Here is a 17,700-nt window from a genome sequence, read left to right as displayed (position 1 = left end):
ATATTCTGATTTTAAAATGTCGTTCATCTTCTACTTTATATAAAGCCCCCCTCTCACTGGACCCGCGGCACGCAGGTGGCATCGCTGAGTCCTAAACTGGATTTGTGTTACCCTTGACTTTATAATGGGAATATCATTCAAAACGTACATGTCTGACCAAAAAGACAACAAAACACACAAAGCTTTAAAAGATTCGTTTTTGTCCACGAAATTCGTTGAGTGCTTTGTCAATTCGGTCGGCCGCAGCGACGCCGCCGGTGTGCTGCGGGTCCAGTGAGAGGGGTGGCTTTAGTCACAATATTGGCGCAACCTGTACTGTTGACCACCTCCAGACGAAGATCTCCTGGTCATTTCACCACTAAAACAACAGGAGACTGCTCAAAGGCGAGCAAGTCAATGACTTAGATACCTGCACAGTTTAGAGCTGTTGATTCTTAATATTCATAATTTACCAAATCTTAGCCGTGGCGACTCTTTAATCGGGTATATTTTGCTGTATGTCTAAAGACTCTTTTACATTACCCTCACAAGAGTCGTGGAAAGACCCATTGAAAAATCTACACACAATCCATCCGCTGCGCGATAGTTGCTTCCCCGCCAGGTTTCTGGGTGTCCCTAGCTTCCTTGCACCCTTACCTATCATTCCGCACCCGTAGGAATCCCAGATCACCCGTAATATATCCACAGCGCGTATCGCTCCCTGAGTTCAACCGCGCGGCCATCTTGTTTGACGTCGGCGATGTTCGGAAGGTTCGGAAGATTTCCGACCGTTTCCGGAAAAATAGCGAAGATCCACCGACGACGTTCCGAGCGCTTTCCGGAAACGGTCGGAAATCTTCCGAACATCGCCGACGTCAAACAAGATGGCCGCGCGGTTGAACTCAGGGAGCGTTGCGTGGGGGATTGTTCGCAAATGGTCGCGCTGTGGATATATTACGGGTGATCTGGGATTCCTACGGGTGCGGAATGATAGGTAAGGGTGCAAGGAAGCTAGGGACACCCAGAAACCTGGCGGGGAAGCAACTATCGCGCAGCGGATGGATTGTGTGTAGATTTTTCAATGGGTCTTTCCACGACTCTTGTGAGGGTAATGTAAAAGAGTCTTTAGACATACAGCAAAATATACCCGATTAAAGAGTCGCCACGGCTAACCAAATCCGTACTCTGTGTATGTGAGGCTATTCGAATATAGTGAAATCAGTGCCGAATGTGCAAACGGACACTTCCACCTGACCATTGTTTTTTTTATTGACCAAAGAATCCTGTTTTAGAGTAACCAGCTTTCTACTGTAACTGTATAGTTGGTATAGTTTGTAGAAGTTACGCTTAGCAGGGTTGACTTGTCCATTGCTAATCATAGAGGTGAGTTTTGAAGATCTAAGTTGAATGCAAATGTTTACCCGTGAGCCAATTGTAATTAACATGACAGACAAATAATGCAGAACCATGTAGCAAGTATCAACCATATACATGTAGCAAGTATCAACTCTAGTCTAAATACTGACTCTAGATTTTGATTTATTGCGATGAACTTCTTTATCTAGTTTACAAGACTACAAACAGCCTGACAAGGCAAGGAAAGGAGCAGTCCATGTGAAACAGCGGCCTCTTGCGATGTTTTCACATACTCCATTGCTAGCTACACACATTGACATTATAAAGTCATAAATTGCATTGTCCAACCTTTCAAGACATCATGTTATTTCTATACCGTAGTGTACTGGTCTTTTATTGAATGGGATATGTTGCGTTACATTTGCGTAAGGGAAATGTTTTTGATTGTTGGCGGCTAGGGACCTTGATAGCGGACCATAGCTAACAAGACTGGACTCCAGGCTACCAAACAATTCCAACACAGACCTCATACGGACTTGTGTGAACGCCCCCTAACGGGTTATACAGGTAACACAGCAATGTAGATACAGAAGCTGGTGTGTAGGCCCAAGGGTGGTTATTCCGGTTATATACTATATTATATACAAATACAGATACAGACACGTGGCTGAACTACCGACTCGGAAAGGTCTACGACAACACTGTCACTTGACAAGACGGCTACATTTAAAACGTGTACGGTGCACCCCCAACTTAGTTACAGATGTCTTTTAGAAATGCGTTACTTGTTTTGTTATATCCATGGAAAATGGAGATATTGTTTTGGGTGTGTCTGTGTGTGTGTCTGTCTGTCTGTGTGTTTGTTATCTTATAGTCTCATAGCTTAAGAACATCTGGATGGATTACGATGATATTTGGCATGTGAGTGGTTTTGATAAGGCAAAGGTTTTGGTTTTGCGCCCCCTGGTATGTATCATTGGTAGAAATCCCATTGTCAAACCGCCACATTGCAAAACACAACAGGTTTATATTAAGAGTACGAGCTGCATATCTTGACTGATAACCTCACACCCGGAAGGACCCCCACTCTCTTCTATAGATTGGTTAATTTCTAGTGCTCGAGTATTGAGTAAAACTCCTATCACTGCTATATCCTATACATTAAATTATAGGCACCCCTGACCGCCAGGTCAATAACCCTAACAACAAGGCCACAGTGCCACCAGTTAAACCTTGCTGCATATCAGGACACGCGACTTGTTACAAATGTCGCACCACCTCGTGATGAACTCGTGACGCCTGCGGGCACCTGGTTGTGCCCCTGTCATTATGACGTCAATGATTTGCATACAGCTAGTCGTGCATGACAACAGGACACGCACACAACACCTGTCACTAGTACGGTGAACAGAAGCGGACACAGCAGGAGATCTGTTATTTCAAGGACGGTTTACTTACCAAAACAATAAGCTCTCAGACTGTTTTCCGAGTCACTTCTGAACCATCAGTTATACAAGGTCAGTGAAATTGTATTATCTTTTAGAGCTTTTGTCAAGAAAAAACATGAAAGATTTACTTCAATCTTGCGTTCTGCGATCTACTTCACTCTAAGATATTCCACGCCTTTTTCTCTCCATCTGTTCGTTATTTCCTATCCCCTCTTTCATTTACCCAGAATTCATATGAAATAGTCGTAACGTGTCTTCGTTAAAAAAAGGCAGTTTCAAGAACATTCGTTACAGGCTATTGTCAACGAGAATGTCGACATTGCTATTTGTGCCGGAAGAATTTGAAGTTTATGCGCACATATAGAATCTCTCTCTCTCTATATATAAATATATATATCTATAGCCTACAGGTATACTAGTACCTGGAAAAATATAGCACATCTGACAGGTTAGCTTGAAAGTTCATCTGCGTTCTGAAACAAGTTTGAACTGTAATTTCCAACAGAAAAATTGGACTTACCCAAATTTTCGACTGTACGACACCAGTCTTTGTCAAGGAGTGAGCAATCCACACATCTGACAGGTGTTACAAAAACACTTTTGCTATTGATACTTCAGTTTGCAACTAATGGGTGTAGCAATCTTCTTAAACATTACGCCATAAAGACCTCATTTAGGTCCTAATAACTCTATCAACATCATTACATATACATGGTACAAAAATATAGTGAAAACTGCTTTATGGTCCGTGTCAGTTCATTTTGGTCATTCTGATATTTCAAATGGAAGTTAGATTTGAAGCCGTATGTGTGTATGGCGGTAGTCTGTTAGAGCAAGGAGAGAGCTTAAAATGACTCCCCTTTGTACTCAGTGGGCCGCAGGCGTCAAAACTGTAATTAAGATAAACGTGTCAATTGCCATGATTTCAATGGGTCCAGCGTCCAGCGTTCTGTTCCATTGTTTAGTTGCAAATTAGGGCGCCCCAGGGAATAGGAGATATAGTGGAGAGACAGTCGTAAGTTCAATTTTAGCAATTTTGAGGAATTAATCTTTTAAAGGCATCCAGAGCATTTTGTGAGGCTTGAAACTTGAATAAAAAACTCCATTTTCTAGTCATTCCTACATATAGTAAGTTTCAGTAACACTATACCATTACATATCGACATTAAAGGAGCAATAGTACCTCATTGATCCTCCTTCGCCAGCAGAGAGGCACAAAACACAGTTGAAGTTTAGAATGTAGTCCCAAAAAAATGAAATTTCACATCGTCAACCATCTAAAACAACATTTGGTATATCCAGAATGAATCGCATAATTCCTACAAACGATAGCATTTGATGGCATGTTTCTGCTCAAAAATGTTCACTCCTTTGTTAGAGGCATTGTTACTCGCTTGAGTTTGGGGACAACTAGCTCATTGCTTGTGCGCTGTCTGGTTGGCCGTGTACTTTGATCTCTGCAGTTCACAGCTGCAAGGATCAAATCTTACGCATCTTGTTCATACTGTACAAAACGAGTTTGCATCGTAAGGCGGTGCTCCCATCACCACAGAGCTATCGGGAAGCCACCGAGGGTATGGTTTCCAATCTATACCTCTGAAGGAAACCATACCCGCATAATTACTCAGTGAAACCTGTTCCCTTATCACACAGCCTCAATTAGTGAGATCGAGACTACCTCAACAACACTAATAAACCTTTGTTCCAAAGACTTGTAAATCCACCTGGAGGTACAGGATAGACAATCGGTGATAAAGAACAATTCCATGTAAATCTTCGGAGATAAGGACTGACACTAGCCATTGTCTTGATTATCTCTGGTTTTATCTACCAAATCTAAATGCTCCCCAAGTTGCCATTTAAGGAGGTTAACTACTAAGTCTGGTCTCCGTGGATTTCATTCGTAGTCATGGGAAGGGTTCGGAGCAAAATATTAGTCACAGGGGATTTTATACTCAGTATAATGATCGTTATGCCACACAGGAATGTGCACAAACATTGAATCGACCCAAGGGGTTTATTGTTATAAAAAGAGATAACCTTCATGCTTCTCAGTTTTACTTATACTTATTTATTCGATCGTAGACAACCTCGACCAAGTTCTTAACCTCCTTGCCACGACCTAACCATGTTTATATTTATATCTATCCGTCCTGCGTTCTTGTACTGTTTACCGGTGTATTGCACTCGCCGCAAACGTATTTTACCCGGCCGCTGGCGGCAACGAGGTTTCTATTTGCCTCCTCCGTGATTGTCGCTGTCGCTATACGCTTCTTCGTGCTCTAAAATCGCCCTCGGTATCACTGTAATCAAAGTCACTCCACTCAAAATCGTCATCTCCCGGGCGAGCCATCTTGAAAACTGACCGTGAACAAAGGCCAACGCCAACGCGCGTAATGCAAATTAGAGGGCCATTAGCACCTTGACGCGAAGTTGTTGAAACGCACTTCTCTGAAAGAAGGCCAATTTTGTTCTTACACCCTGCGTGTGTATTTAGCCTCCTCTCCATTATATGTTGCCATCCCACTGGACGGCGATCGCGCTGTCATGCACCTCTCTGCAATCTAGATTGAATGTGTAACCCTTGACTTCGTAATTGGAATATCACGCACGATCCATAAGTACGAGAGAAAGACAACAAAGCATACGTCGAGTGCTCTGTCAAATCTAGCTCGATCGCAGGGCGGTCACAGCCCTAGTGGAATGCAAGGGGTGGGGTGTCACACTTGACCTTGGTGTATCAAATTCATACGAGTTTCGTTTTGACATTTTTTGATTAAGGGAAAGTTTTCGGGAAAAAACGTTGTTTTTCTACTTTGACCCATTGTTGTGGTGTTTGGATATCTAACCGCAAAAACTACTTCTTCAGCCGCAATCTCTACATGTACATAAGCCAAACAAATGTCAATACGGAACTAAAACGGACTTTATATATATATATACACTCTTCTGCGATTCTTCTAACTTTCTGTGTTTACTGCACTTTAAATCTATCATATTCACATCAATATTTTCTTTCTGTTGTGCAGAATTTAGTCCCTGCTTAGACGAAAGGAGGAGACATGGTTTTCAACTCATTTCCAGTTGTGACTGAGAGCGCCGTCTATGTGGGCGGGAGCAAGGTAGAACGGACGGCAGACAAGATACAGGAGGAATCAGTCAAGCAGCAACTGTCTTATCTTGTCAGAGGTGTGTCACCATTTGTTCCTCTTGTACTATTGAGGAATTTACATATTCCTCCCCACACCTTTTGTGTAAAGGGGCGTTGCCCATCTCTGTTTCTAAAGGAATTAACATATAGGTTTAATGGGCCACATAGGGCGTACATGAAGCCTGTTCAATATTCCCAATGGGTCGGCTTAGGTCGGTCCTGTTATTTGCAGAGATAAAACTGCCTTTGTCAGATCCTTGATTTCATAATTGGAATATCATGCAAAATGATGAAGTATGGTTAGATATATAGCAAAATACACAAAGCGTAAAAGATTCGACTTTTATCTATGAGATTCGTTGAGCGCTCTGTTAAATTTGAGGTCGCAGAGAGCGCGCGGCGAGAGCGCCGTCCTAGTGGACTAGGGGTATAATAGAGTGTGAAATACATGAGTTCTGTTTTGTTCATTCAGATATATCAGATCGCTATAACCAGCGGCCGATCAACAAAGAAAAATGTCTCGGCTCGGCAGGGTTTTGCCGGGGTCGGTCGGGTAACCGGAAACACATTTTTGTCTTAGGCCAAAGTATTTTGTACAAGTAATTTCCAATTTAGTTTTCCGAAACTGCTTGTTGAATCTTCGTTCTGATATGAATCTAGAATCTAATCATTTTTTTTTCTTTGTATCACATTTCTAGATATCTGGAAGTCCCTGAAAGAAGCGTGCTTGAACCAAACAGAAAAAAACGGGCGTCAGGATGTACAAACTCCACGGTTGATATTCAGCACGGAATTGGACTGAGTTACGCGGTATACTACCTAAAATAGCGTCATGCGCTCCCAGCCCTTAGGGAAAAATGATATGTAAAGTTTCACTTGTCTTAAAATCTGGTAATAATGAATTCTGTAGCCTCTTTGAGGGTCTATGTATAGCCGCCAGCAGGCTTTCCTACAGGGGTACGTAGTAATATTCGACGAAAAAAGGGAACAATTTGCTAGGAGAGTCAGTCCACGATAAGTTAATATCCCTTCTCCTAACAAAGCCTGCAATTGAAACATATGCTGGCCAAACTCCAATGGAAGATATTACCCTATATGCAGCGTAGTCGTTCTGATGCAGACTATGTAATGTAATGTATTGGATGAGCCCACCGTAAGGGTAACACAACCGGGTGGAACCCTGGGTTGTGGTTGAACTCAACTGGCCAAATATTCACCCTATAGCCAAAATGCAGTGTCTTGTAGGGCTAGGGTCTTTGTAAATGAGATGAAACGTGAACGATTCTCTCCTGTCTGACACTATATCGTAAACAGGGTACAGAAACAAAAATGAAAAACACAACACAAAATATTTTTTTCTTTGATTGCTGTCAAAATGTGTACACTTTTCTCCTTATATGTTGATTGATGTCGAAAGTCGATTTGACATGCAAATGTTCAAACAAATTGACGCGTTAATGTCAAGATTATATGACGGGCAATTTTGATATGTCAGCCTAAAGTTTCATGATTTGTTTTAGAATGATGGTTCCAGGGAATATCATGACATTCATGGCAATTTACTATATAACGTCATAAAATGCTCTGGATGCCTTTATACCAGTCCTGTTTCAATCTATTTTAATAGCACAGTAAAACTGATAGACTTTGAATCCTTGAAAAAGGGTTTCACCACTGTCTTTGTTCCGTTCCTAGTCGTATACATTTAGTCATTGTACAGGTAAAGTAAGACACCGGATTCAAATATCACTGTTACTGTACATAGAACTGTTTTATCATCATGACTTATTCTTAGCTTCTAAGGGCATAAACCTACAATAAAGGTTTTTCGTTTATCTAATTATGTACATACACTACGATATGTATGATACTTATTTTATACAAAATAAAGGTGATTTTACTTAATTGCAAAATGCTGTTTGTTGTCACTGCCAATACCTGTGCTTAAATCTCGATACAGCTTAGACTAAAGCTATACGCCGTACCTGCGTACAAAACTACTTAAAGATTAAAATTTTAAAGGACTTTTCCCAATGTTCGTAGCTCATTAATGCAGAAAACTAAGTACAACTTTTTGTGTCTTAAAGAATTCTATGATAAAGATACCAAAGAGTGTCAATTTCTTCAATACAAACCTTCATTTTACTAAAAGCCACCGGCTTGACTTAAGAAAATGAGTCCTTTCTTCCAGTTCATTAGTTATGAACAGGGAAACGCCAGACTTCTGGGTTGGCATATCAATTGATGACTTGCTAGATGTACCGGTGTGGGGACACAGTCGCAAAACTTTGTTGAACAAAAGTTCGGAATTAAACCAAATACCCTCATAAAATAACTGAGGCTTTGTAGGTGTATTGTTTTGTTTTCTCATTGATGATACAAAAACAGACTGTAATTACATGTAGCAATACCTGTGATGGTCTTCCCTACCAACATTCCATATATTGTATGTGCAAAAGGCCTTACGTTTGGCAGAATACTATGTTTACATTTGATCATAAATTGTACAAATTACTTGCACCTCAACACAATTTACATGAATTTGCATATTTGGTATCTGTAGATGTTTTGCTTGCCAAAATGACATGCCATATGTATTAGGGACCTATTAAAAATACTGCAAATATAGATTTCTCTCCGGCATTATGTAAATAAAGTCATCATTTGCATGATTTGTATTCCATTGTGTATATCTCTGGCTACACGTCCTTTTTTGTTTAAATGTTTCTTAATTTGAGACTGACCCAGTTTTCAGACCTCCTAAGTGTTGAACCGCAAACAGGGACGGGTCAAGCGTACAAGCAAGTGGGGGGGGGGGGGCAGTTCATGGACATGTTACCCTGGTAACCAGGGCTATGACCGGGCCGTTAACCAGTTCCTGCGGCGGCTCGAGACAGTCAGCCCAACCGATCTATATCAACGCTAGCCCTGGGAAGTCGACCGGCATTTTACCTAGTAAGAGCCGGTCAAATTTTGGGCTAGAACTTTCCCGTTTCGCTAATCCATATGGAAAGTCAGTTAACATGTCAATGAGCCCCTTCCTAAATAACGACAAATGGGGTCTTTTTAAGTTACTCAACTCTCGACTGTGCCCCATTAAAGCCTATTATTTAACAGAATTTTGATCATCTACATGCGCTAATTAGGAGCGGTCAACTGTGCTCAGTGTGTCATTTTAGCTACTTTAAGAAGCGCCTGTAAAATTACAATTCAGCCTTGTGCTTTTAACATGATGCTCAATAAGCACTTTTTATAATATTGACAGGAATGGACATTTTTGGTACTTTTGACAGGGTGTTTCTACTTTTCTTGTCAGAACGAACTTCTTGGTACTATTGACAAGCTGTCCAAAATCCTACTTACCTTTGCCCTATTAAGCACCCTTCCGAAAGTGCCAACCATTCTTACTAAAAGGAATAGCTTGTCAATAGTACGAAATCAATGCTTATTGACAGGGATATCCTTTCAATAGTACGAAAAGAATTCTAATTGACAATGACAGGAAATCCTTGTCAATGGCCTCGGCATTTTTTCCAAGTCAGGGCCGTTTGTGAGAGCTGACAAAACGGGGCATATGATAAGATGGTCATAAAGTTGTGAGTTACAAGTGCTATTGGAATTTATGTACCATCTGTTGCGGGAATTCGAAAGACTTATTTTAGGATAATGTCTCGATCGTTTGGAATAACCCGGGCAGACCAAGGAGGTTATATAACCTCCTTGGGCAGACCTATATAACCTCCTTGAGCAGACCTAGATATTCTACCTGTTGTCTACTCTCCCGATTGTTCAAGAGCGGAAACCAATTATCACTCCATATAAGGTGCGTCTACCGATCTTACCACCGCTGCAGTATTTCATCAACCAGTTTGAAGTCTATTGCTTGAAAAACAGTCAGGCCAGGCTTGCCTCGTGAAGATTCTCCCAAGATAGCAACAACTGTAATCTCCCGAGTCCAGCTAGTCGACTTCATCCATTGTGTTCTGCTGTCGCAGCTGTCTATTTCAGTAGTCTACTTCAGCTGTAGGAGGATATAAACGTGTGTGTGTGTGTGTGTGTGTGTGTGTGTGTGTGTGTGTGTGTGTGTGTGTGTGCATGTTTCAAAAGTGCTCAAGAGGCAATTAAAGATCGATGGCTTAAGTTAACTAGCCACAAATGTTTTAAGTGATTTGCCGATGTGATCCTGATCAGGAATGTAATCGTCTAACCAGCAAAAATTGATTTATGTCACAATAATTGCTATAAGGTCAACATGTGCAAATGTTAACCACAGTACCAGAATGGTGTTCAACACGGGATCAGTAGTTATCCTGGACGGGAGAATCCGTGTGTACTCCGGCGGTCTGGGAGTCGACTGTGGGTAAAACAAGCAGGAGGGGGGTTCATCCAACAGGCCGATTTCTGAACGTTTTCAGTCCGCACATTTGAAGACCAATACTGCCTACCATGTCAGCAGATTCTAGTTGTTTTTTTCTTGTCTGTCTCTCTAAAAAAGCTTTCAGAAAGACGTTGCATGAGACAGTTTGGGAGAGGTCACCTTCACAGCTACCTGCCGGCGACCACGTAAAGCAGGTTACGGGACAGCTTGAGTTGGCATAGCGGCAGGGGCCGTACCGACCGGTCTTTCACGTGGACAGTGGATACATTGTAGCCCCTATTTCACGGCACGTTGGCGACCTCGCTGCGTCTTGAATTGGAATTGTGTTGTTATCCTATACTTTATGATGGGAATATCATGCAAAACATACAAAAGTCAACAAAACGCAAGTTCCTTGAACGTTCTAGTTCTGTCGAATCGCCCGCCGGTCGCAACGAGGTCGCATACATGCCTCAGGTCCACGGAGATATGAAGCATACGGATATGGTGGGGTTTATTTCATAGAATTTTGCGACCCTTTCTGTCTTTCTAAGTCTAGTTCTAATGGTGTACGCTTTTTTGGGCCGGGGAGGAGTTCTTTAACACTTTTGTTCCATTAAAACAGAGGGAATTTTTTCTCCACAGGAGAGATTTTGAAAAAAAAAGCGTTTACAAATTAAGGGTTAATGACCCGCCCACAGGTATATATGGTTCGCTTCGCTCACTCGGTGGTTTTATTCGGTGGTTATACCACATGGCAAGGCGTTATGACACGGTATACATCGAGGAAGAGGCCGATCATTAACGTTATTATCATATAGCCCATCCAAACCAATATAAGACTTAGAATAGACAATTCCTGTATAGCGCATATGCTCTTATACTATCAACAATGCATTTCAGAATTTACATTTGTCCTATTTCAAGAGAAGATGATATATTTCAATTTGACAACCAACATTTTCATAGATAATATTTAATAACATTGCAATATTGGCATGTCAAATCTTTTTCAAATCTATTATCTGTTATCATCAGTCCTCCCTGCTGGATGTCCTTCTGACAATGCTGTGGGCGGCTCCACTTACAGTTCCGCCCGTTTAGATTTGACTTGTATTGAAATGGTTTATTCTATTTTGTCATATGCTTACAAAAGATTTGATTTATTCTATTAAGATAGTAAGCATTTTTGGGAACAAATAAACATTAAACGATTGTTAACAAAAAGATAACCTCCCCCTCTACATAATGGGAGGAATGATCATCACGGGTGTGTTATCCTCTACATAATGGGAGGAATGATGATCACGGGTGTGTTATGGCGATTAACATATGGGCAATGGAGGCTTCTTGTGTATTCTCCCCGCTTTGTTGTAAGACAAACATGTCAGAGCAGATTGGTCGAATGTTTAAGCGTATGATAAATTTGAATAGGTCCATATTGCATGCTAAGTGAATGAATGTTTGGTTTATGTCCAAATGGGCCTAGTACAGATTGTCAGAACTACCCACAATGCAAAGAATATGAAAATACATCTAGCTCAAGTAAAAAACAAACTTTTGAAACCATGGTTTTATCGGTCGTATTACGTATGATATGTGAAGAAATGGGTCAGCTGAGCTTTGTCAAGTTCAATGTTTTTCCTCAACTACATTCGTTAGTACGTTTCATCAATGGATGTATACTTAGCCTGACGAATCGCGCTCCTAGTGGCCAGCCGGTCCTGTAACTGGGGGTCAGTAACATCCGGTCGAGAGCTTGTGTAAACACAGGCTAGATGTATACTTGACATGACTAAATATATCTTTTTAGATCTAATGATCCACATCTTATTTGTTGAAGGAGGCTCACAGTTGCGGCATATAAAGGGCAAGGTCCAATAGTATTTTTGAGGCCATAGGGACAGTTGGTCAATATCTACTGTGTCTTGGTAATGGTCTTGGAAGGCGGAGCCCATGCCTCTCTTCAACCGTCTTTTACCTCCCCAACTGAAGTCAGGGCCTATTTTCACCTGGATAAATCTGACACATACAACAGCATTGTAACACTTGATGTCAGTTTTCTATTAGTGAGATGTTTATCCTACTTTACAACACCTACCCACATATCAAATATTCTTGTAATCCATCAAGAGGTTCTTGAGTTATGCTGACTTAAAAAAATCCGGTAACACAAACACACCCAAACTATGAGATAACAACAAAATAGCATGTCCAGGAAGGCAGATACAAAAACCGGAAGATCTGCTGCAGTACCAACGACACACACCTGGGGGGGGGGGGGCAAAAATCGACATTGACCTTCATCTTCCAAACATCTATCCACTTACGAAATGCCATTAAAATGTATTCAAAGGTTCTAAAATATGCTTACGGCAAATATCTGCAGACACAAACACAGACACAGGCAGACAGACGGACACACACACAAACACACACAAACAAACACATACACAAGTATTTTGCCACTGCGTAGAGAGGGCAGTGAAGTAAGAAGTGTTCGACCGTCTCCGCTGTGACATCGGCAATCAGCCTGTTGTCACCAGGGCAGCGTTGGGTCACACTTACAGAGGGAGGGGGGAGGTAAGTGACATGTAATAGCTGTTTTGAACATACATTAGGTTGGGTCGTGTGGCGCAACGGCAGAGCGTTCGGCTCAGAACCAAGAGGTCCCGAGTTCGAATCCTGTCATGTCACCGATCTTGTGACCTTGGGAAGGCACTTCACACGACTTTCCTCACTCCACCCAGGTGTAAATGGGTACCTGACTTCGGTTGGGGAAGGTCGTATTGAGGTCACCTGGTGGCGCCGAATGGCAGCCGCCCAGACCCTTGCGACAATTCCACATAATGCAAGTGTGGATAAGATTTGTACATGTTGTGTATTATGTGAAACCTGTTAAACCTGCATCAATTCAGCGCTAGAAAGGCTGCAATTGCGGGTAACTTCTGACCAATAAGAAAAAAAAAACATTCTTACATTTTGTACCGATCCCCCCCACTGACAACAAGTCGGGGTCTTTTTAAGTTATTCAAATCACGTGCTTTTCTGTAATGTCAGGGACGTTTGGAATAACCCGGGGTGACCTAGATATTCTACCTGTTGTCTACCCTCCCGATTGTTCAGGAGCGGTCATTCGTGAAATTCCGGGAAACCAATTATCTCTCCATATAGAATGAGTCTGCAGATTTTAACACCGTGTGCTGCCATTTAGCGTGAGCCAGTTCAGAGTCAGTCGTTTTCAAAGCAGTCAGCTCAGATTTGGCTCTTGAAGTTTTTCCAAAGGAGGAAGATATTGGAGTGTCGAGGGAATATTCCTATCACAGTTCAGCTGGATTCAAGGATTGGAAGATAAAAACAGGTAATGTTGATTTAAACGTTCTCTTTTTCACACACACACAAATACACACACACACTCGTGCTAGTTTCCTAATGTCTGCCAGTGTGTCCGCGCGTGTGTGTCTGTCTGTTTGTGCGCGTCTGTGTGTGTGTGTGCGTGCGTGTTTGCTTGCGTGATTTACGGCGAATGTTTTTTTCTGACTTCAGTTGTAATTTTCTTTTTTACCACAAGACCAGAATGGTGTTCAACACGGGATCAGTAGTTATCCTGGACGGGAGAATCCGTGTGTACTCCGGCGGTGTGGGAGTCGACTGTGGGTACAACAAGCAGGAGGGGAGTTCATCCAACAGGCCGATTTCAGAACGTTTTCAGTCCGCACTGGAAGGTATATGTTTACTTCATTTTGTATTTCTTTAGTATTCATGGCAACCGCACTGGACCCGCAACACTTTGGCGACCTCGCTGCGTTCTAGATTGAATTTGAGTTAACCTTCACTTTACAATGGAGATACCATGCAAAACGTACAAGTATGACTAAAAAGACAAAAAAAAATTACAGGAAGCGTAACAAGATTCGTTTTCTTATCGATGAAATTCGTTTAGCGCGGTGTCAAATCTCTGGGTCGCGGCAATGTCGCCAACGTGTCGCGGGTCTAGTGAGAGGGGGGCTGCATAATACTACCTTTTTTTCTTGATTTTTTGCTCCGTTTTGTGTCTTTAAACACCTAGAACTGTTATCACGACCGTACAGGCTATGATTGTGTCCTCACATTTTCTTTGTTGCTGTCCAAATAAATAGCCATGAAGAAGACGCTTCATGCGACAGCTCGGGGGAAGTCACCAACACGTACCGGCGACGGCATAAAGCAGGCGGCCTGACATCTTGCCTCGGGCGCTGGGCATCGCAGCGGGGGACATGTCAACAACCTGTGTGTAGCTTGGGCCGGTGTCAAGCCTGATTTATGCTCCTGTTAAGTATTTACCCCGGCACTTCAAGGGGTTGATATAGACAGTTTATCGATACTTTGTAGGGATCAGACCTCCGAAAAAGTGGATTTAGGTTCCAGTTACCCTGTGCTTTTTCTGTTTTTAACGTATAACTCTATCCCTATACGTTCATCATTAACGTTAACGCTGACCCTAACTCTAACTTTTCAAAAATTTGGTAGTGCAGAAACTTGGCATGACCCCGGGCTTGGGTCTTGCCAACAAGTAATGTTTACATAGATGGAAACCTTTATTATACTATTAGGTTTTCGCTAATCTCCAAGTAGATGAATCGGTGGAGGTTATTTTCCTCGTACTTTTGTGGTATTTTCAGCGTTTCTACATCTACCTGGTGTGCAGTTGTAGAGATAATAATATGATATAAGAAATTGGATTATTTTGGTTATATTGAACTTTTACTGAAGCTAGCCTTGAGAATTTCGATAGCAGAAAATACATCTGAACACCATTTTGTCTGTCATGAGGCGAGTGAACTCTCCGCACTACCAACTATTAAGATAAGGAGATACTGAAGAATAAACTGGTACTAGGGATGTCAAAATAACATGTAACGAAATGGTGTTATCAAGAATATGTTAACATTATCGATTAGTCGGCTTGCTGCTTATTGATATCATGCTATTAATAAAAGTGAAATTGTCGATATGGACATGTCTGGTTTTCATTTGTGAACTAGAGTTCGGCAACCAAACCTCCATGGAATATTTTTGGAGGTTCTAAATGTTATGTGAATGAGTTAACATTAACGTAACTTATGCATGGTGATTTTCACCTTCAAGTTACTTTCACAAGTCATAAAATTCTCATTATCTATCATCAAACGGTTTTCCATTCTGTATCAATCATGCAAAGTTCCTCAATTGCATGTTTTTATGTTCCACCTGCCATGAAATACATTAGTTCCATTTATGGAAGTCCAGTTATAGGAATCAATAGAATTGAAGAATTGCCCAATCAATTATGCAAATGAAGTCCTTATCTGCATACTACACATCTTATTATAAACATCTCTGCTTTAACCACCGACTTATTTGGCTTCTTCCAAAGCCCGAGAGCTATCTACCGCCTAAAAATCGTGACCATGGCATGTCCTGAGCACGAGATATCAAAACCGGAAGTTCTGCTGCACTACTGTAGGATGCCGGTACCCCCCACCATTGAAACCTCTGCTTTGATAATGACATTATTGGTCAACTAGGATCTTTGTACACATCAAGTACCTAATCACCTGACGACGTTTTGGTGGCCGTCTGTCAAGTTCCTGGCAATACCTCTCACAGCGGCTAGGTGTCGCTGCTGTAGCGTGACAATAATGCATCCCAAACTCGAATACGTTTGAGACCGCATCCTTCACACTGCAACATCGACACCTAACGTAGCGTTACCATTTATCGTCCACTATGGGTCATTTCCACATGTCAATATGTATTTCAAAAGTTCTCATGAGCACTAAATAACGGCATAAGTATGATCCTTAGTCATGACTCTCCTTTATACAAAGCAATGAAAGATGATTGCGTGCAGCGACATAACAGAACGAAATCCTGCACCCGTAACAGCAAGTTTCATACGTAACTTGACACTGGCCTAGAATGTCAATCGCAGCCTTAGAACCGCCCTCTAAGAATAAGGACCAATTAACACACAAGTTACAGGAGTCGACTCGAGGCTGTGTGCGGGGACTGAGGCTGCTCAAGTGGAGTTTTCTTATTAGAAAACGCTATATGAGTGCCTAGTTTTCTCCTTGCACAGCCCTAATTATAAGTCTCCTTGGGTGGCGTCGAGGTGGCGTAGTGGCAGGGAGTTTGGCCCCAGAACCCAGAGATACTGAGTTCGAATCCGGGATTTCTCTGATTTGTCCCGTTGACGCTGTGCCCTTAGGAAAGGCACTTGACACGGCTTTCCTCACTTCACTCAGGTGTAAATGAGTACCTAGCTTCGGTTAGGGACGTCCCTCGGATAGGAGGTTAAATGGAGGTCCCGTGTTTGAGGAGAGCCACACCCCGAGCGCGTTTAAGAACCCACCGCACTTATCGAAAAGAGTAGGGGTCCTTCCCGGTGTGAGTGCTTCAAAACCGACAGTTCTATGGCCGCACATGAGGCAATTGTCGTATTGAGGTCACCTGCGAGCCGCATGGCAGTCGCTACAGAGTACAGACCCTTGCGATCTAGCCCCGCCAAATGTGCGCTCCTCACAATTCAGCCCTTGGCTGCGAAGAGAGAGCATTCGGCCTACCCCATAATACTAATAAACTAGAGTTCCACGACCTTGTACCTTCGCCAAATGATTTTAACCTTTATGACTGACGTATAAGGAGTGTTTCTCATCAATTATAAATCATACCAGTTGATCGTCTTCACCCAAATAACAGAAGTCGTCCAAAGTATGAGCTTAAAAAAGGTTATGCGACCATATATAATCAATTATGCAAATAAGGCCCTTATTAGCATAATTTGATTCAGCGATGTTCACATTCACATAACTTCCAAATGCCACAAGTATGAAATTGCCATCATTTACCTGTATGGAATTATAGTCCTTTCTCATTAATTATGCAAATTAGGCCTACAATTGCATGTTTTCTATCTATTAACATTCCTCTCTTCCTCAGTTACAAATGTCACATATTTGAATAGTCAGATCATGGAACACAGCGGTTTTTTAAAATTGTCTCATTAATTATGCAAATTAGAATCTGATTTGCATGATTATCGTCTAATCATACAAAGTATCACCTAAGCTATCTATATACCAAAAATCATGAACATCCATCAAGCCCATCTTGAGTTCTAGTATTTTCTCATTAATTATGCAAATGAGGTCCTCATTTGCATAGTTGATATCTATTAATATTTCTCGCTTCCTCAGTTACATTTGTTACATGTTTGAGAGTCCTATCACGGAATTTGGCGGCTGTATAAACTTTCCTCATTAATTATGCAAATTAGATGCTGATTTGCATAATAAGTATCTTATCATGTACATCATCATTAAAGTTATCTACTAATCAAAAATCATGACCATCCATCAAGCCCTTCTTGAGTTATTCCCTTTCAAAGT

The 17,700-nt window shown here is 41.7% G+C and overlaps 2 long non-coding RNA genes across 2 annotated transcripts; both read left to right on the top strand.

The window, feature by feature from the left end:
- Positions 1–2,667: 2,667 nt before the first annotated feature.
- Positions 2,668–7,847, top strand: LOC136421561 (uncharacterized). Its single transcript, XR_010753465.1, has 3 exons — positions 2,668–2,852; positions 5,813–5,972; positions 6,633–7,847. It is a non-coding gene; the product is annotated as an uncharacterized lncRNA (long non-coding RNA).
- A 5,617-nt stretch (positions 7,848–13,464) lies between these two features.
- Positions 13,465–15,288, top strand: LOC136421556 (uncharacterized). Its single transcript, XR_010753464.1, has 3 exons — positions 13,465–13,652; positions 13,863–14,016; positions 14,431–15,288. It is a non-coding gene; the product is annotated as an uncharacterized lncRNA (long non-coding RNA).
- The last annotated feature ends 2,412 nt before the right edge of the window (positions 15,289–17,700 follow it).

This window comes from Branchiostoma lanceolatum, chromosome 1 (genome assembly GCF_035083965.1).
Source record: "Branchiostoma lanceolatum isolate klBraLanc5 chromosome 1, klBraLanc5.hap2, whole genome shotgun sequence".
NCBI classification, from domain to species: Eukaryota; Metazoa; Chordata; class Leptocardii; order Amphioxiformes; family Branchiostomatidae; genus Branchiostoma; species Branchiostoma lanceolatum.
Note: the sequence above shows the minus strand (reverse complement) of the source record. Positions and strands in the feature narration are given on the sequence as shown.